General features: G+C 39.1%; 1 protein-coding gene and 1 pseudogene across 1 annotated transcript in view; one reads left to right on the top strand and one right to left on the bottom strand.

Moving 5' to 3' along the window:
* DDX10 (DEAD-box helicase 10) overlaps positions 1 to 20,566 on the top strand; it is a 261,518-nt gene that overhangs the window by 108,227 nt on the left and 132,725 nt on the right. The window lies entirely within an intron of this gene.
* Positions 633 to 19,846, bottom strand: LOC118525590 (small ribosomal subunit protein uS5 pseudogene; annotated as a pseudogene).

Below are 20,566 nucleotides of genomic sequence, written 5' to 3'. Positions count from 1 at the left end.
TCCAGTTCCCTATGATTGCCTTCTATCATGTATAGGCCACTGTCATTGAACTTATTTACTGCCATATTGAAATGGTCTCTGTGACTATTTCTTGCATAAGACTGTGAGCTTTTTAAGATAGGGACTGTTTTAATCAACTTTGTACATCTAGTGTCTAACATACACTTTGGCTTTAATGGAAGCTTAAAAATAAGCAAGAAAGAAATACAGAGACTTAATAGGGGTCTTTAATTTTAGCAGTGAGGCAATAATTGGTGACCTTCCCCAGAGCAATTTTAATCCAGTAGTAGAGGTGGAGGGCATGGTAAAGTGGGTTGATAAATGAAGAGATGAGGGGACCACAGTTCAAGAAGGTTGACTGTGAAGGGAGCGGGGGGGGGGTGGTGTCATGGCGGTGGCTGGTTGGGAAAGGAATATATGGTACAATTTATTGGTTGTAAGAACTGGCAGGTGAACTGGGAAATGTGAGCATATTTAAAGGCATAAGGAAAGGAGCTCCTGAACCTAATTAACAGACTGTGAGGCAGCTGGTTCAGGAAGAATAGGAATGATCAAATCCAGGGTTGGGGGAGAGATGAGCACTGGAAGCGACGAGTTGTCCATACTCCTTGGAGAACAAAAGGAAGAAAGATTTAAATAATTGACTTAGAAGTGAATTTTAGGGCAGAATCCTTTATTTTTTTAATAGTCTTAGTTTTTATACAAAGAAAGTAAAGTGAATTTTGTGATGACCACACTGCAGCCTTAGTCTTCTGCCTGGAAACTCTGGTATGGATCTTTATGAGATGATCCCTGAATTCCTGATGGGGAGACTTGGTGAATATAGTCTCTCTGCAGGGTTTGGTAGTGAGATGGCTCTAGATCTTAAAGATAGCATCAGAGGTGACCTTGGCAAAGTTGTCCATGGTGACAGTGCAGCCTCTGGCCAAGGAGTAGCTCTTGTCAGCACCTGCCATGATCAGCTTGTTGGGCACAGGAGCCTAGACAATGCCAGTGTCCCTGGAGGTGAGGATGAGACCCACCAGCACAGAGCCTTGGTGGCTTGTCACCTCGCAAAGAAGAGTGGAGGGCTTATCTTGTTCCTCTAGTAGCCTTGCCACACAGAGACAATGGAGAGCTTGTCCAGGATGATGGCCCCGCATATGGCGGTGGCTACCTCCTTGGAGTGCGTAACACCCAGACTGACAAGTCAGTTGTAGTCCTCCATGGTGACAAATGCCTTGAATCTAGTCCGCTGGTGAGTATGGGTCTGCTTTTGCATGGGCATAATCTTTAAAACCTCATCATTGAGGAATATCCCCAGGAAAAAGTCAGTGATGTCAGATTCCTTGATGGGTAGGGAGAAGAGATGGATTTCCTCTAGGGACTCAGTTTTCATATCCTGGACCAGGTGGCTCAGTTTGGTGATGGAGATCCACACCTTGGCCTTGGCTCCACAGAAGCTGTCTTGGCCTCCCATTCTAGGACCTCTGGGGCTGCCTAGATGTCTCACAGCACTGGTGTCATCTATTGTTTTGTCTTTTCTTGGAGAAGAAAAATGCAAATTCCTTTAAATCAGGTGCTTCCTCCTCTTGTTGGACCTTAAATCAGAGCCCAGTTGAAGAGTAGCTACGAGCTGCATAAGACTGGTGGCATTGCTTTTTGTATATTTAGGTAGTTTGAATTAAGTAGAACAAAGAAGGAAATGCCATCTATATATTATTTCATTTTTTGAGAATGTCCTTATTTATTTCAGACTAATAGGTCTATCTGGGAGATAGGTCTTACAACACTTGTAAAAGATATATGTACAAGATGGTACTGTCTTATATGCATCGTTCAGTTTCAAAGAAGAACCTCCAGTCATTTGGAGAGGCAGTTGAACGGACACATACCTATCTTTTCAAATATTCTAAATTAGATATAAGCTGCCGGAAAGGACCTTTTCATGTACAGTAAAATGACATTCTTTGCTGGCTCCTGTAAAATTGCCTTGTCCTTTGTCAGCAGAATGACTTCAGTTCTGCTTCCTGTTTATAATGCTAAACTTTTATCCTGAAAATTTTGTTGCCATGTATACATGTAGGATACTGTTTACTGCAAGTAACAGAAAATACAACCAGAGGTGGCTTAAAGGAAGAGAAAATTGTGTTAATTATATAATGAGAAACCTGGTGAAAGACAGTTGTAGTGTCAGTTCAACAGCATTTTCAGGATCAGTGTTCTGTCCATCTTGCTGTTCTGACAACCTTACTTTTTTTTTTTATTATGTTAATCACCATACATTATATCATTAGTTTTTGAGGTAGTGTTCCATGATTCATTGTTTGCGTGTAACACCCAGTGCTCCATGCAGTACGTGCCCGCCTTAATACCCATTACCAGGCTAACCCATCCCCCCCCCAGAACCCTCAGTTTGTTTCTCAGAGTCCATAGTCTCTCATGGTTCGTCTCCCCCTCCGATTTCCCCCCCTTCATTCTTCCCCTCCTGCTATCTTCTTCTTTTTTTTTTCTAACATATAATGTATTATTTGTTTCAGAGGTACAGGTCTGTGTTTCAACAGTCTTACACAATTCACAGTGCTCACCATAGCACATACCCTCCCCAATGTCTATCACCCAGCCACTCCATCCCTCCCACCCCCCCCCCACTCCAGCAACCCTCAGTTTGTTTCCTGAGATTAAGAATTCCTCATATCAGTGAGGTCATATGATACATGATACTTTCTCTGATTGACTTATTTCACTCAGCGTAATACCCTCCAGTTCTATCCATGTCGTTGCAAGTGGCAAGATTTCATTCCTTTTGATGGCTGCATAATATTCCTTGTGTGTGTATATATATATATATATATATATATATATATATATATATATACACCACACCTTCTTTATCCATTCATCTGTCGATGGACATCTTGGCTCTTTCCATAGTTTGGCTATTGTGGACATTGCTGCTATAAACATCGGGGTGCACGTAGCCTTTCGGGTCCCTACATTTGTATCTTTGGGGTAAATACCCAGTAGTGCAATTGCTGGGTCGTAGGGCAGCTCTGTTTTCAACTTTTTGAGGAACCTCCATACTGTTTTCCAGAGTGGCTGCACCAGCTTGCATCCCACTAACAGTGTAGGAGGGTTCCCCTTTCTCCACATCCCCACCAACATCTGTCATTTCCTGACTTGTTAATTTTAGCCATTCTGACTGGTGTGAGGTGGTATCTCATTGAGGTTTTGATTTGGATTTCCCTGATGCCAAGCGATGTTGAGCACTTTTTCATGTGTCTGTTGGCCATTTGGTTGTCTTTGGAAAAATGTCGTTCATGTCTTCTGCCCATTTCTTGATTGGATCATTTGTTCTTTGGGTGTTGAGTTTCATAAGTTCTTTATAGATTTTGGATACTAGCCCTTTATCTGATATGTCATTTGCAAATATCTTCTCCCATTCTGTTGGTTGTCTTTTGGTTTGGTTGACTGTTTCTTTTGCTGTGCAAAAGCTTTTTATCTTGATGAAGTCCCAGTAGTTCATTTTTGCCCTTGCTTCCCTTGCCTTTGGCGATGTTTCTAGGAAGTTGCTGCGGCTGAGGTCGAAGAGGTTGCTGCCTGTGTTCTCCTTTAGGATTTTGATGTACTCCTGTCTCACATTTAGGTCTTTCAACCATTTTGAGTCTATTTTTGTGTGTGGTGTAAGGAAAGGGTCCAGTATCATTCTTCTGCATGTGGCTATCCAGTTTTCCCAACACCATTTGTTGAAGAGACTGTCTTTTTTCCATTGGACATTCTTTCCTGCTTTGTCAAAGATTAGTTGACCATAGAGTTGAGGGTCCATTTCTGGGCTCTCTATTCTGTTCCATTGATCTATGTGTCTGTTTTTGTGCCAGTACCATACTGTCTTGATGATGACAGCTTTATAATAGAGCTGGGAGTCTGGAATTGTGATGCCGCCAGCTTTGCTTTTCTTTTTCAACATTCCTCTGGCTATTCAGGGTCTTTTCTGGTTCCGTACAAATTTTAGGATTATTTGTTCCATTTCTTTGAAGAAAGTGGATGGTATTTTGATGGGGATTGCATTGAATGTGTAGATTGCTCTAGGTAGCATTGACATCTTCACAATATTTGTTCTTCCAATCCATGAGCATGAACATTTTCCATTTCTTTGTGTCTTCCTCAATTTCTTTCATGAGTATTTTATAGTTTTCTGAGTACAGATCCTTTGCCTCTTTGGTTAGATTTATTCCTAGGTATCTTATGGTTTTGGGTGCAATTGTAAATGGGATCGACTCCTTAATTTCTCTTTCTTCTGTCTTGGTGGTGGTGTATAGGAATGCCACTGATTTCTGTGCATGATTTTATATCCTGCCACTTTACTGAATTCCTCTACGAGTTCTAGCAGTTTTGGGGTGGAGTCTTCTGGGTTTTCCACATAAAGTATCATATCATCTGCAGAGAATGAGAGTTTGACTTCTTTGCCGATTTGGATGCCTTTGATTTCTTTTTGTTGCCTGATTGCTGTGGCTAGGACTTCTAATACTATGTTGAATAGCAGTGGTGATAGTGGACATCCCTGCCGTGTTCCTGACCTTAGGGGGAAAGCTCTCAGTTTTTCCCCATTGAGAATGATATTCGCTGTGGGTTTTTCATAGATGGCTTTTGTGATATTGAGGTATGTACCCTCTATCCCAACCTTACTTTCTGTTAAGTTGACTTTTGTCCTCAGACTTATCCGCTAATGAATGATTAAAAGACACTCTAACTCCAGACCAGTTAAATGAGAATTGCTGCTGGTGGTTGGGGGAGGGAGGGAGTCTGAGCATTGTCTTTGGTCTTTTAAAAAAGTTCCCAGATGAGGGGTGCCTGGGTGGCTGGGTTGGTTAAGCAGCTGCCTTCAGCTCAGGTCATGATCCCAGGTTCTTGGGATCGAGCCCCAGGTCAGGCTCCCTGCTCAGCGGGGAGTCTGCTTCTCCCTCTTCCTCTGCTCTTCCCCTTCCTGCTCCTGTACTAGCTTGTGCTCTCTCTCTCAAATAAATAAAATCTTTAAAAAAAAAAAAAATACAAGTTCCCAGATGATTTTGACTTGCAGCTTGCTAGGACTGAGAACAGTTTTACCAAGTAAAATTCACTGTGAAGATTTTAACCCAACCCCTTGGCCATTTGATAGCTGGAGAAAGCAGAAGTTCTTTGAGCAGGGAATAAGGAGCGATACAACTAATGTTGTTTGCCCTGATACTGATGATTTAAAGTTAAAAAAACCCCACAAAACACTATGTCTTGAATTCATGTGTGACCACTGTTATCACTTTAAAAAGAGCTATAAAAATTGTTCTTAGGGACAAATCTCCAGATAGGCAGTTTTACTAACCCAGTAACTACAAAGAGAATGTTTTGGGTAGCAAGGAAGCAGGACTATTAAAGTACATTTTTTAGGCATTCATCTTTTTAGATAAATACAAAGTAATGATCTATGTTGCCTTGTCTCAGGATTGTAGCCAGTTCTTGATTAGTCAGAATTGAATCTCTCCTTCATGGGTTATATAAAATGTGCCCTGTGTTGTGGCTCCTGTCCTTTGTAATTTTCAGATGCATTCTGCCTTCACCAACATGTGCCAAAACAGAATTTATTATCATCCTTACTAAAGTTTGTGTCGCTTAATGGCATGACTGTCTTCCAGAGGACTCAGGTTTACTTGGGTATGTTAGTTGCCAGACATTTCACTGGTATAAGTGTCTCTGGCAAGCACGTTTTCTCTTCACTCTTGCTCCCAGACGTTGTGCCACATGGTGATGGAGATCCACACCTTGGCCTTGGGGTCTCTTTTGCTTTTGTCTCCTGAAATACTACCTTAATAGGTCTTCCCTCCCCCTCCTTCTACCCACACATACCTTTTTCAGTCTCTCTGTTTTACTTCATTCCTAATAACGTTTTTGGAGTTATCATCCTAAAATATAGATGGGATCGTGTTGTTTTTGCATTCCCCTAATAGATCTCTTGACCATGATTCTTTTTTATGCTTGGTTCAATTTGCAAATACTCTGTTAAGAATTTATACTTCTGTGTTTATGAGACTGATTGTTCTGTAGTTTGCTTTTTTGGTAAGGTTTTTAAACTACAAATTATTTTCCTCTACTAAATATAGGACTGTGTCATTTATCTGTTTTTTTCTTAAGTGACCTTCAGTAGTTTTTATTTTTTTAAAAGATTTTATTTATTTATTTTAGAGAGAGAGAGTGAGCAGGGGGAAGGGCAGAGGCAATGGGAGAGGGAAACTCAAGCAGACTCCTCGCCAAGTGCAGAGCCTAACATGGGGCTTAATCTCACAACCCCAAGATCACCACCTGAGCCGAAATCAAGTCAGCCACTTAACCTACTGAGCCACACAGGTGCCCTGACCTTCAGTAGTTTTTACCTTTCAAGAAATTTCCCCATTCCATTTAAATCAACTGAATTTGTTGACATGAAGTTGCTGGTAATATTCTCTTATTAGCCTTTTAATGTCTGTATGATTCATAGTGATGTTCTCCCTCTCATTTCTGATACTGTGAATTGTGTTTACTTTCTTTTCCTGATTTTCAGGAAAAAGGGCTTATCAGTTTTACTGAACTTTCAAAGAGCCAGTTAATTTTCAATAAAAACATTGTTTTTATGTTTCTTGTTTTGTGATGACAGAACTATCCTTGTTCCTCATGACCTTTATAGTACATATCCCTTGTGTTCTGGTTGAGTGAGTACTTGTGTTTTACCCCTTCACCTTCCAGTGGACAGTATGCTTTTTTGGGACAAGGACTGCTACTCATTTTTGTCTTTTCCACAGTCTTGAGTCAAACTGGACTCAGCAGTAAGTGGATAACCCTGTCTTAGAAGTTGGCATAAGTTGATTTATTCTTCTGTTCACTGTCTCATGTAGAATTCAGTAGTAAGTTAAAAATGTATGGAGAATGCTCATCTGGGACGGCAAATTTAGCCTTTTTAATAAAAAAGTTGTTTGTCTCTATAATATACAAATAATTAAGTTGTATTATGAGTCACATTCTTGTTCATATGCTTTAGATGATTCTAGTTTTACTTTCCTTTGGTATGTAAAAGGAGGAAGGGCTCTTCTAGTACCTTTATCTGATTTAGGACTTTCTTTTAACCTCCCTCTAAGCCTTTCTCCCATGCAGTAGTGGAGATAAACGGGAAGAATTCTGCAGGAGGATATAACAAATAGATAAATGAATTGTATTACAAAAGATCCATTCTACAAGATAGAGCTCTATCTAGTAAATAAAGGCTTACCTAGTAATTTAACGTATGGCTGGAGTTACCACAGTTTTATTGATAAAATCTTTCAGAAGTGTACCTCTTGTGTAATTTGTAAGGAGAGCTGTGTCATTTCATAGCAGCTCAAATTCTGGGAAGTAGAAATATTCCCATTGTGTTTGGCCAATAGCAAATAACAGAACAGCGGGTTATTTGCTGACCTTTTCAGATCTTTATAAGATGAGGAGAAGTATAAATAAATAAAGCAGTTCTTTGATTCCTGATCAATGATCTGGTGGCTGAAGAGCAATAGAAAGGGCCTCATTCTACAGCGTGTGCAGCTGACTCCCCTTCATCTGCTTGCTCAGCCACTCCTAAATAATGATCCCAAGGGAGCACATTTGGGCTGCATCCTTCCTCTTACCATGCTTAGAAATCTTAACAACCAGCTTTGAATTCTTGAATTCTCTTATTTCTTTCAATCTTTCTAAGCTGTTTTGACTCCCTACTTCCATCTCTTGCTCCATTCTAACAGATTTTAATGTATTGATGTCTTATTAATCTTGCTGAAAAACATTTTAATTAAATCACTGTTTTGGCCCCCAATTTTGCTTACAGAATAAAAGACTCTAAACTCTTAGTTTCCAGTAAAGGCTCTTTTAGTTTCTCCTTGCTGAGGCATGGATTCATCCTCAGTTACTCACCATTTCAGTCTCAATGAGTTTATTAGACATCTGTTTTTTTTTTTCATTTATTTTTTAATAACATTTTAAAACTCACATAACATAAAATTTCCCATCTTAACTGTTTTTAAGTGTGTGGCTTAGTACTGTTAAGAATATTCACATCATTTTGCAGCCAATCTCCAGAACTTTTTCACCTTGCAAAACTGAAACCCCGTTCTCTTCTCCCTCCAGCCCTAGGCAACCACTCTTGCTCACAGACATTGTACTTTGTCTCTATGAATTTGACTACTCTAGATACCTCATGTAAGTACAGTCATAAGGTATTTTTTTGAGACTGGCATATTTCACTTAGCCTGATGTCTTCAAGATTCATCCATGTTGTAGCATGTGTGTGAATTTCCTTCCTTTTTTTAGGCTGAATATCTTCTCTCTTTTTAAGAGCAGGTTTTTTATGGCAAGAGGATTGGGGATGTTGGAATGTTAAACACGTTAGAAGAATTACTATAGGTTCATGGGTAGAGTGGGGAGAAAACAGATTCTGGGGTGTTTGAAGTTTCAACTTTGCTTGTGTGGGCTAGAATATGCCACTGCAGAAAATGCCGTGCAGATATGAGGGTTATTTTGAGTTAAAGGCAGATAAATAGCAGCACATGCAAGAAGGCCACTCTGACCTTCCTTTCTCTTCCTGCAGGCAAGAGGGAAAACTCATGTGAGAGGTGCCCTTCTGATACCAGGAAGACATTCTTACCACCAGAGATGGGGAATAGAGGCAGAGAAAAATCTGTGCAAACAAACCTTATTAAACTAACTTGCGGCCCCTGGGTGATTCAGTAGGTTAAGCGTCTGCCTTCGGCTCAGGTCATGATCCCAGGGTCCTGGGATGGAGCCCTGCATCGCCATCATTGGGCTCCCTGCTCAGCAGGGAGTCTGCTTCTCCCTCTCCCTCTGTCCCTCCCTCCTACTCGTGCATGTGCTACTGCTCTCTCTCTCAAATAAATAAATAAAATCTTAAAAAAAAAAAAACTTTATTAAACTAACCCTACCTTCCTAGCCACTTTTCCAGTTTTTTGCCCCAGTCCAACCCCTTCATCTTGTCACATCTTCATAATTTACTGCTCTTCGTCCAGCCTAATGTGTAAGCTCTTGGCCCTAACGGCTTCTTTGGGTCTTCGTTTTTCTTGTGAAGGCTTCCAAATACATACAAAATTACGAAAAAAATTTGTATGCTTTTCTCCTGTTAATGTGTCTTACGTCAGTTTGTTAGGCCTGGCCGGAGACCCTAAGAGGGTAGAGGAGAAATTTCATCTCCTCTGTACTTGTTTCTCATTTACTGTTGCCTCTAAGTATCAGTAGTGCTGGGGTTTTCGTACTGTTTTTTATTTAAGTAAATGCCCATCTAAGACCCAGTTTATTTCTAATTAATAGGCATACTGATCCAATAACTGTATCTACTATCTTAGGAATTGGTTTTTCTTTGCATTGTGTGTGTGTGTGTGTGAAATTGAAGAGCTGTTAAAAGTAACGTCAATATCTTTTTGGACTCATGATAATTCACATGATTTGAAAAATGTTATTTTTTGGAGTTCTTTAAATCATTGATAGGAGTGTGTATGACAAAGTTTACTTGTTATGTAATAAAACATTTTTCAATGTAAAAAAGTTCACGTTCCAATTTGGATAGAACTTTTTTTCCCCTCTTGCTGTGTGGTAAGTATGATAGTGTCCTAGAAAGTGTTGGTTCTTGGCCTCTGTGAACCAGGACCAAGTGCTTTGGGACAAATCTGATCACTTTACACTTCCATAGTATGCCCCTACCCTTTTCTGTATATTAATTCCGTATATCAATATATATGGAATTATGTTAACATATAGATTATGTTAGCATGCCATGCTAAATGCTTTGCAGTGTGATGCAAAACTAAATCCTGCCCCGTCTCTTGCCAGAGTCTAGTTCTGTTCCCACTCACCTTCATCCCTGCCTCCACCTTCACCCAGATGACTGGGAATTCCCCAAACATGGCTTATCCTCTCCTTGCAAATCAGATTTTCCTTGCCTGGGTTGCCCTATGCTTGTTTCTGTGTATCTGGTGAAATCTCTTTGATTGGAGCCTCTGTCTGCCAGACAATGAGTTTGAGTGAATATTTCTGAATTTTTCCAGGGATGGTATATGAATATCATCATCCTAGATGTGTAAGAGTGAAGGTAACTCATTACCTTCCATGTATGCTTTAGGGCATTAGGAATTAATTTTTTTTGGAGACCCCTCTCAAAAAGGTCTAGTCCCAGTTTGTCCCCTTCTATTGCCTTCGTACAGATTCCACTCCTGGAGTGTTAGCCACCTTGTAATTATTTGTTTGTATATTCAACCTTTCCATTTAGGCTGAGCATCTAGAGGACAGTCTCTGTCTTATTTCTTCTCCTACCCCAGGACTTGGTACCATGCCTGATACAGGGGTGATGCTCAATAAGTATGAGTAGAATATAGGCAGGGACAGCTCCTCAGGCTTATAGTGACTTCCTAAATGTAGTTCAGCTTCACTTTTCCCAGCATGATCATAGTCCACATCATCTGTTCCCTTTTCTGTCTTTCTTTTGCCTTCGCTTTCTTTCTTAAATGAGTACCTTAATATTTATTGCCCTGTTCTCCAGTTGTCTGTGTATTCACGTCAGCATTTTCTTGCTCCTTGTGGCTGCTTTGCCTACCTAGATGGAGCTAAATGCTTCTAGTGAGTTGTTACGAATTTTTGCAAGCTCTAGTTTCAGACTGATAAGAAATAAAATTCTTGTTGATTAATTGACAGTTACATGGAAAATTGCATGAGATGATGCTTTTGCCTAACTTTATTGGGTAAAAGTAGGATTAAACCATTTATTTGAATAATAATGTTGCTTTTGTAGTATTTATAGTTTGTATGTTACCCTGTTTTCTTAGGTGATATTAATTTTCACTATATATTATTATACTTAACCTTTGAGTGTTTGCTCTATAAATTGATTTGTCGTCCAGGTGATAAAGCAGCTTCTCCCCATTCTTTTTGCATCCTTGCCTGTTTAGTATGTAGAGGTGAAAATGGATATTGGTTGTCAGTTGATGTCTTTTTGTCAAATACTATGTGCTGTGACCATAAAGAATTAATCCTTTGAGTTGGCAGAACTGCAGACCATGCTGAGAGGTCAGTTCTCTCTTTTTCAGACTCTGAAAGATGGTGATAGTGCATTTTGTCTTCGGTAAAGACCCTGATGTTGTTAGGTTATGTACGTTGGGATGTCATAATGGGTACTTTGAATGTGAGAGTGTGATTGTTTCAGTTTTGTTAAGAAAATACTTAACCAGGGGCACCTGGGTGGCTCAGTCGTTAAGCGTCTGCCTTCGGCTCAGGTCATGATGCCAGGGTCTTGGGATCAAGCCCCACATCGGTCTCCTTACTTGGTGGGGAGCCTGCTTCTCCCTCTCCCTCTGCCTGCCGCTCCCCCTGCTTGTGCTCTCTCTCTCTCTCACTATCTCTCTCTCTGTCAAATAAATAAATAAGATCTTAAAAAAAAAGAAAATACTTAACCAGATCAGAGTTTTCTAACAATATTAAAATTAAAAAAAATGATCTCCACCTCTCCTTACCTGCCTAACCTCTGAATGGAAAGGACACATTGACTATTTTGTAACCGCTACAGAATCAGCACTGGATTTTGGTTCTGTTGGCTTGTCTTTTCCCTCTTCTTAAAGCTTGAGATAAGTGTGCTTTTTTTGTTTAGGAACATGTTTTCAAAGTGTCTGAACTTGTGAAATGTTAAACTCTTCTGAGATTGGCAGGAGCTCGGTGTGTGTAGAAAACAGCATCTGCTGGACTAGATGTGAGGAGACCTGTGGATCCTGAATATCCTGTGTTCTGTTTCCTCACCACAGGCAAGCCCTCAACCTCTTACAGCCTCAGTATCTCGTGTACGCTGTTGTGAAATGGAGTGAAAGCATGAATGGAAGTATTCTTAAGCCTGCGTGGTACAAATGTGAAGGGGCATTAGTTTCTGTGTTTGATTCCTATGTTATTACTAAATCAACTCCCATTTTCTCTTGCATGGATACATTCTCCAGGCTCTTCACACCCCTTTAGAATGCACCCAACCCAAAACACTCTTTCTCTTGAAAAATTTGAGTGTTTTTTATGTGCTAGATGCTGCTAAATAAGAACACAACTAATAAATATCAAATGTAGAATTCAGATCTAGGTCCTTTTTACTCCTGAGCTTTTGCCATTCACTACTATGTATGCTATTAATTAGTAGCATTTTCTTGTCATCATTAACAACAATGGTAATCTTGACAATTTTATTATTTAGAGGTGGCTATGAAAAGGGAGCTATGGGAGGCTTGAAAAAGAAAAACGTAGAAATTTTCAACCTGACACTGTTTTAGTAGGTTTATTTGTAGTCCAAAAGAAAAAAAGAAAGAAAAAGAAAAACAGAAACAGTGTGTATTGAATACCGTGAGGGCCGTTGTGGCTGATCAAGTGGAACCCATCCCTGCTCTGGTTAGAAAACTCAGAAAGTATGTGGGTAAATCTGCAACAGTAATGGTATATTGATGTAATTTAAAATGCACAAAATTCAGTAATACTTATAACTTGAAAGATACCAGTTTCCCCGCCTTCTTTAAAGCAGTCTTCTACATTTTTATTAGTCCTCTTTTGTTTATGTATCAGAAAAAAAAAGAGCCTCTGATTTCTTAGGAGACAGCAGCATATTATTTCCTGTCAGGGATAGGTCATTCTCTCAAGTCTGGTCGGTCATGCTTAGAATATGTTGCTTTCTGTTTATTGTTTTCTGAAACTTTATGAAATTCTTTTAAAAGATAATTACAAGTTTCCTAGAGTTAGTTGTTTACATTGCATGGTAAGGGCCACGTATGTACTTGTATTTTTATATGTGTGCTTTAGTGAACCCCCAGCCTGTGTTAGCACAGTGAAGGTTTGAATGCCGTGAGTGCTAACACTGAGTAGTCGTCTCACGAATTTATCTTTCCGGACTTGCAATTTAATTATCTCAATCACTCAGACTTGGATATGGATACAGCTCCTAAGTAATACCAGCAGAGGCAGTCTATAAAATGAATGTCTGCACCTATCATTTTTGGAAATCCAACATAGGAAAAAGGAAAAAACAAAGGCCAACAGATTTGACTTTCTTCTGTAGAACTGATTGCTATTACAGACACCTGCTGTCTCCAGTGCGCACTGCCCCGCCCCTTTTTTAGCTGCCTTCGGTTTCCTCCACTTACTTTCTTTTCCAACAAATCATTTTTTACTAGCAGCATTCTTTCAGTATATCAAATCTGGTTCAATATTTTAAGTTTTTTACTACCTTTGTTACTCAGGGTCGTTTCCACTCAGATGAATAATATTACCCAGGAGCAGTATTTTAGAACCTTCAAGGATCTTTGTTTTTGTTTGTCATTGTTGTCTTCCTCATTGTATCTCCGAGGCATCTGTTACATAAATCAAAGCTACCTTTTGAGGTCATGTAAAATGCACTTAACATGTATTTTTATATTCTCCTACTTTTATATTTTTAGCAGGTAAACCAGATACTCATTTCAGCAGAAGGTTTTTGATTTTTAATCTTTTATTTATAAAGTAATCTCTAGGTAACAGCAACTGAGAAATAAAACAAATGGTCTTGTGTTGGAAATAAATATCTTTAGTGGTTGCCTCTGAATTGTGTCTTCCTTTTGCTAACCTGTGAGGATCACATGAGATATGCATTCCTTTGATATTTTCTCACTTTTGGGTTCTATAGCCTCTTGTCTCTTTTTAGAGTAAGGCATTGCTGATGGCTCTGATTCCAGAGCAGTTTCCAGCTCCTCTAACATGTGTGTGCATGCACCTGCTTTATCATACAAGTGAAGTGTAGGTGGACTGGAATGATCAGACTCTCACAGTTAATTCTTAATAAGTATTTATTGGGGGCGTTGTATATTGTGTTAGTTCAAGTACATTGAAGAAGTAAAAATAACATCAAACTAGAGAGCAGTTTTCTATTGCTGTATAACAATTTTCCGCAAATTCAGCAGCTTAAAACAACACACATTTATTATGTCGTATTTTCTGAGGCTCAGGAGTCTGGGCACAGCTTAGCTGAGTCTTCTGTTTGGGCTGCAATCAAGGTATTGGACAGTTTACATTCTCATCTGGGGACTTGAATGAAGAATCACTTTCTGAGCTCATTAAAGTTGTTAGCAGAATTTCTTTGGCAGCTGTGTGACTTGGGGCTCCCGCTTTTTGCTGGCTGTTGGCTGGGGCCCGCCCCTGGTTCCTAGAGGCCACCCACAGTTCTTTGCCATCTGGGCTTCTCCAGCATGGCTGCTTCCATCATTAAGCCTGCACAGGGAGTCTGTAGCTGCAGTCTGCTGTGGTAAGATGGAGTCTCCTGTAATGTAACACAACCATGGGAGTGATACCCTGTTACCTTTCCCATATTGTGTTGATTGGAAGAAAGTCCTGCTTCCACTGAAGAAGAGGGGATTACACAAAGGCTTGGGCACCAGGAGGTGGAATCATTGGGATCTTTTTGTCATTTTAGGATCTTTTTGCCACAGACAAGATACAAATAAATGGGTGAAAAGTAAACCTTAAGTGATCAAAAATGGTACATTTTATTGCTTAGATACTGTGTTCATTGCAGAACTGGATTAGCCAGATTTGAAGCAGGGCTGTACTGTGCATGGCACTTTGTTGAAGCATGGTCTCTTTGTTGACAAGACTGTGTGCAAGCTAAGGATGAGGTCTTTCTCACGAGTCTGTGTCTGCCATTCCAAACACACCCACATTTGGTGTGGAGGCCTCAGTGGAGGCCAGAATTTTTCTCCCCACATTATATTCATTATGATTTCAGAATTGTCATCAAACTATTAATATAGTTGCTTTTGTTTCAAGTAGCAAGCAATATAGGCATCAAAGATAAGTTTCTTGTTAGGTTGAATAAGAGTCTCATTACAAGAGTAGTTTAGGCATGTATAGAAGATAATTTTGGGGGGGATTTACATATTCTTAGCAAGGTGCTGTATTTTCAGGTATCACAATAACATTAAGGTTTCTTTTTCTTCAATTTACTGAGTTATTTAAATAGATAATGAACTTATTTCTTTTGAATGTTTTCATCTTATCTTTACTCCTACTTAATACTAGGTCTTATTTTACATTGCTGAGTTGATACCATGAATTTAATGAGTTAGAGCAGTGTGACCTTTAATTTTGGATATAGATTAAAATCAAAGATATCAGATTTCTCAGTGTCTTGCTTCCGCTTCTCACTTTGTTTATGCCAGTATGATTTGATTTAATTTCAAAGATTTCTGGATTAAAGTAACATTTCTAATATATTTTTATTCTTGGGAAATACACATGGCCAATTTAATAGTGAAAGAAGAAAAACTTGGTACTTGGAGATTTTTTTTTTGAAAGTTAAGTTTGTGGAATAAACCATAGTCTTTTTACAAAGAATTCTGTTTATACATAAAAAAAAATTTCCATTAAGAACAAGAACAAAAAGGGTGGAAGGGACTTTAGTAAATATATCTTTTCCCTTGGAAGCCCATTTGATACCGTGGTAGAGTCATGGGAGAGAGCATGGTGTGTATGGGGAATGTCTGGTGCCCGGGCAGTCCCTCCGTTTGTTCGGTTATTCAGCTACATTGAGCACTTACTGTGTGTCAGACCCTTCGCTCTAGTACCAGAAAATCGACAGTAAACCGGGTGGTAGCGGTCAAGGCTGCCCCACGTCAGAGGTAGATACATAGATGGTAAATAAGTAAACAAGATGAAGTACAGGATAGTGCCATAAAGGACATACACTGGGAGCTATAGTACGCAGGGTGCTGGAATTAGGAGAAACCTTTGATGGAGAGGCCGCTTTAGAGATGGTGACAAGCAAAGGCTTCTCTGAGAGGGAGGACATTTGATCTGAGTTTTATTGTGTTATCAATAATTAAGTCCTTTCTGTAAAGGAAAACACAACTCCTTCATTTTGCATTAAGGGCATCTTTATATCATCTAATTATCTCATTGGACATACTTAACTATATGGTCAGGAAGAAAACTCTAGGAACTTACTGGGACTCTAGGGGACAGTAGTTTGGCTGTGAAGAAGTTATGCTTTATTTTAATATTCTATTCCAGTAGACTCATAATTTAAGAATCCTCTTAGATTTTTTAGGCAGGAAAGATTTAAGTAGCTTGGTTTTAGATTGTACTTGAACTTTCTTAAGAACATGGATTTCTATTACCTGATCTAAATCTAGGCTAAGCATTAGGCTTGGGTTGTAAAGAAACCACCATTGAGGTGGTATATATTACTATTAGGTTCTTCACAGAAGCCAGGTAGAAAAGGGACACATATACCAACTTTGGTAGTTGGGACAATTACTAGTTTCACTGCTGAAGGGACAGTTGGAAGCGTTTTGCTTATAGAATAGCAGTTGCAAGTGGTGATTGATTGCTACTGGTCTGTCTCCAGCTTTACCACTTCTAGTTTGTAATGGATTCTCATAATGGGATTTTTCATCATCTGGGAAGTGTTTCAAATTTTTTTTCTTAACTGTCTTGATCCTCACCCTTCTGCACCCTTTGAGCAGTTTTTCTAAGGTCATCCTGCTGTGTATCTGTGCATTTAGTGGTCATTTTGTAAAAACTTAATCCTTGCCCACATAAAAACCAAATACATTTTTTTTTATGGTACCCACATAATCTAACAAAGGACCCGTGTGATTTTTGTTGGCCCAATGGAGGAATTTCCCTTTATTACTTTAGAGTAGTACTTACTATGTATTGACAGACCTTCCTTACTTTTATTTAATACATAGAATTGAAAACACTTGTATTATGCAAGCAATATGTATGAAGTACAAACTTTACCCTAATCTTGAGTCTAAACAAAGGAATTAGCTTTTATTTTTAGTTTTTGGTAATAAGATTGGTTTGTACTGTGTAAGTATCTAGATGGCTTAGTTATTCACTTCTCTCAGATAGTATGTGAATTATTCTGCCCATATCAGAGTCTGGTAGGTGTTTTGCGATTTTGCCTTGGTTGCTCTGCAGTGTTGTCCTTTTCATGTATATTAATACCTCTAAGGTTAGTCTTTTGTAAAAGTACAGCAACAGTTTAGTTTGTAATATAGTACTGTGTGCAGACAGATACTCTAGCAGTTTTGTGAAAATAGGAGTGAAATTTTCTGTCACAGGAATCTATAAATCCTGTTGTGCAAACCAGAAAATCAGTGCTTTGTAATCCTTATGAAGGTTGCTCCCATCTTCAGTTAGTATCCCAGTGATAATGTACCAGTTGAAAAAGTACCAGCTACATTTTGAAAGAGATCTTCCTGTCCGTCCCTCTGCCCCTCCCTCCCACCTTCCCTCCATCCACCCATCTGTCCTGTCATTCATGCTTACATCTCATCAGCAAAAGATTTGACATGGCTCACTTTGAGGAAAAAAAAGAGAGAGAGAGGGAGGCAGAGAAAGGTAATGAGAAGAAAATGTAGTAAATGAAAGTCTGGTACAGGGAATATATTTGTCTCACTGAACACAAAAGTCAAGGGCAAGCATGTGCGGGTGCACACACACCCATACACACACAGAATGCCTATATGGTTACGATTAGGGCATGTATATAGTTTTTACAATTGAGTAGAAGTTTATGTCTAGTATTCCTGATGGCCAAATTGAAAAGGAAGGCAAAGGTTTAACTTCAGTCTAGCTATAATAGAAAATAACACTTTTTTTTTTTTCCTTAGCAAATGCTTGTTTTTCCTAGCATTGATGTTACAATATTGTTTGGGGCAACTTTGAGTGATATTGTGGTAGACAGTTAAAATGGTGAACTGTTAAATAACCAGTAAAGCCCATTTCAGATTTCCTTTAAGTATTCACTCACAAATATTTAGTGAGCAATAATGCTGATTGATTAGAGTAGTGGGAGGCAGAAGCCATACTATAGTGATTGAGAGATGAGTAAAAGGTGAAGATGTAGAGATGTCTGGGGTAGACTTAAAAGTAGTTTGACTTTGATGACAAGAAGGTAATAAAAAGGATCTGAAGAGCCTCCTCTACCTCCTGGTTTTATATTTGTTGACTTTTTGAGCATACATACCCTGGAAGTGAAGATAGAGTAACCCATGAGAATAAACAAAGCACTTCCAGATTTCACTGGAAGGAAGGAAATAAAGGATAGGAGTGAACACCAATAAAGATGGGGGTAGGAATGGATGGAAGAATGGGATTTGGAGGAGCTGTGTCTCCGTTTGCTTGATTCGGTCAATAAATAGTTAACTTCATGTACCAGGCAGTGTGTAAGGACTGGAGATACATATGTGGCTCAGTCCCCCCCACTCATGGAGCTCACATTCTAGTGTATGTGTCCTCCACATATTAGCCCCTGGGTAGTGGTAGTTTTCTCATGTAGCAGTGTCTGGCATGGTGCTTGGCATACATAGTAGGCACCCCCAAAATAAGTTAATGAATTCCTTTGCATTTATTTTCTACCCTTTGGTATCTGATATTTAAGGTTATATAGCCACATCACTTCACTTCTTTGGCATAGCAGGCATCTCAAAAAATTTTTCTTTATTTAAGTAATCTCTACACCCAGTGTGGGGCTCGAACTCACAACCCCGAGATCAAAAGTCACATGCTCTTCCAGCTGAGCCAGCCAGGTGTCCCCAAAATTGGTTGGTTTAATACACAAGTAATACAACTTTTAAGAAGTAAGAAGTAGTAATAGAGTTTTTTAAAAAACTAACGTCAACACTATTGGTAGCCTTTCTTTTATGAATGGTTACTGTTTTGAGTTTTTTGCAGCTTGGAATACATTTTCCCATAGGTCATCCATAGATGTTTGTTTAGTGTTCTCCATGTATTAAGGACTTAGTCTGGAAGAAGAGATGAGTAAGGTCATGTTCTGTCTGAATAGATGGACATTTTAACCACAAGATATAGGACAATATAGTAAGTATGAAAATAGGTTATGAAGAAAGTGATATGGGCACAGGGGAGGGGATGATTAATTATGGTTGGATATTTGATAAAAATATTGATAAAAATCTGTTCTATTTGTGATTGATAAAAATCTGTTCTATTTGTAATGCAGTAGTACTTGTAAATTTTACTAGGCAGAACTCGGGGCCCCAGAAGGGAGAGTAGAAATGATTACTTTTCATAGTCTTTTCTTTTGAATGCATAGGTTTTAAAAAAAATTTGGGATTATTTGGTACTGTTTTAAGCATGATTCATTAGAACAGTGATGACAACCTCTGTGGGGAAGAGTAGGAGTGTACCCAATTGTATTTATAGATAATTTATAAATTTGTTTTGGAGGGCTGGTGTGTGAGGGAGAGGAAGAGGGAGGTGAGGGGGTGGAGTGGGGAGAGGTTGATTGAGAAGCAGAGATTGTGTTGGGAGCTCTGCTAACTTTTTGTTTAGAATTGACTGAAATCAGGACACTTGACTAAATTCAGGCTCCTATTAAAGCTTCTTAAGTGTAAACTGTTATTTTTACATGGAATCTGTACTTGGTTTTATTTTGAATTTTTCTCATAATGATGTACACATACACAAATAAATGCATGGCTAGACACTCTGGGAATTTTAACAAACCACCAACCCCTGATCTCCATCTCCCCCCAAAATGCATACCACACATTTGTCATTCCTCCTTTACCTTGTTATGTATATTTTCCCCATAGCCCTTAAACCTTCCAGTCATTATTCCTTGTCTGTCTCCAATGGAATGTAAACTCTCCAAGGGAGACATTTTTGTCCGTCTTGTTTACCTCCTACAGAAAAGGTAAACAGAATACCTTCTACAAGATATTTTTGTTCACCTCCTATAGGAGGTCACCAGATTTTGTTGACTTCGATCAGTAGTTGGGCCACTTGATATATTGGATAGGTGTATATTGGCCATCGTTTTTGTACTCAGCGTGTGCCCAGTGCAGCCTGTGTCTGTGTTGGGATGGTGGGGGCTGTGGCAATATACCCTTTCAACCTGATTTCACACCTTGCACAATTACATTGTGGACATAGGTAGTATGTGTAAAAATCAGGAAATAACATAAGACCTTATAAAGTTAAGTACTAAACTATAGTAGGAATTGATCAAAGATCAGCATGTTGGATTGGGTAGGAGAAGGCTTCATGGCTTAGGTGGAACTTGGCTTTAAATGGATGAGGCAAGGGTGAGGAAGGATGTTCTAGAAAAGGTACCCCCATGATACCCCCTTGTTGAATTTTCTCTAAAATTACTCCCATTCCTCAGGATTTTCTTTTTATCTTTTTAAGATTTTATTTATTTATTTTGAGAGAGAATGTGGGGCGGGGAGGGGCAGAGGGAGAGAGAGAATCTCCGGCAGACTCCACACTGAGCATGGAGCCATATGTGGGGCTTGATCTCATGACCCTGAGATCAGGACCTGAGCTGAAATCAAGAGTTGGAGACTTAACCGACTAAGCCACCCAGGCTCCCCCAGGACTTATTTTTAAAAAGGAGACAAACTAAAAAAGTTACCACCTTCTACCATGGTCTGACATATACCACGTAATGAAATTTAAATGTTATTTTGTAATGTAACTATTTGTGTACTATCTTTTCTCAAAGGAAAAAATATGTTGGACTTATTGTTGATAC

Source organism: Halichoerus grypus, chromosome 11 (assembly GCF_964656455.1).
Source record: "Halichoerus grypus chromosome 11, mHalGry1.hap1.1, whole genome shotgun sequence".
In the NCBI taxonomy this organism is placed as follows: domain Eukaryota; kingdom Metazoa; phylum Chordata; class Mammalia; order Carnivora; family Phocidae; genus Halichoerus; species Halichoerus grypus.
Note: the sequence above shows the minus strand (reverse complement) of the source record. Positions and strands in the feature narration are given on the sequence as shown.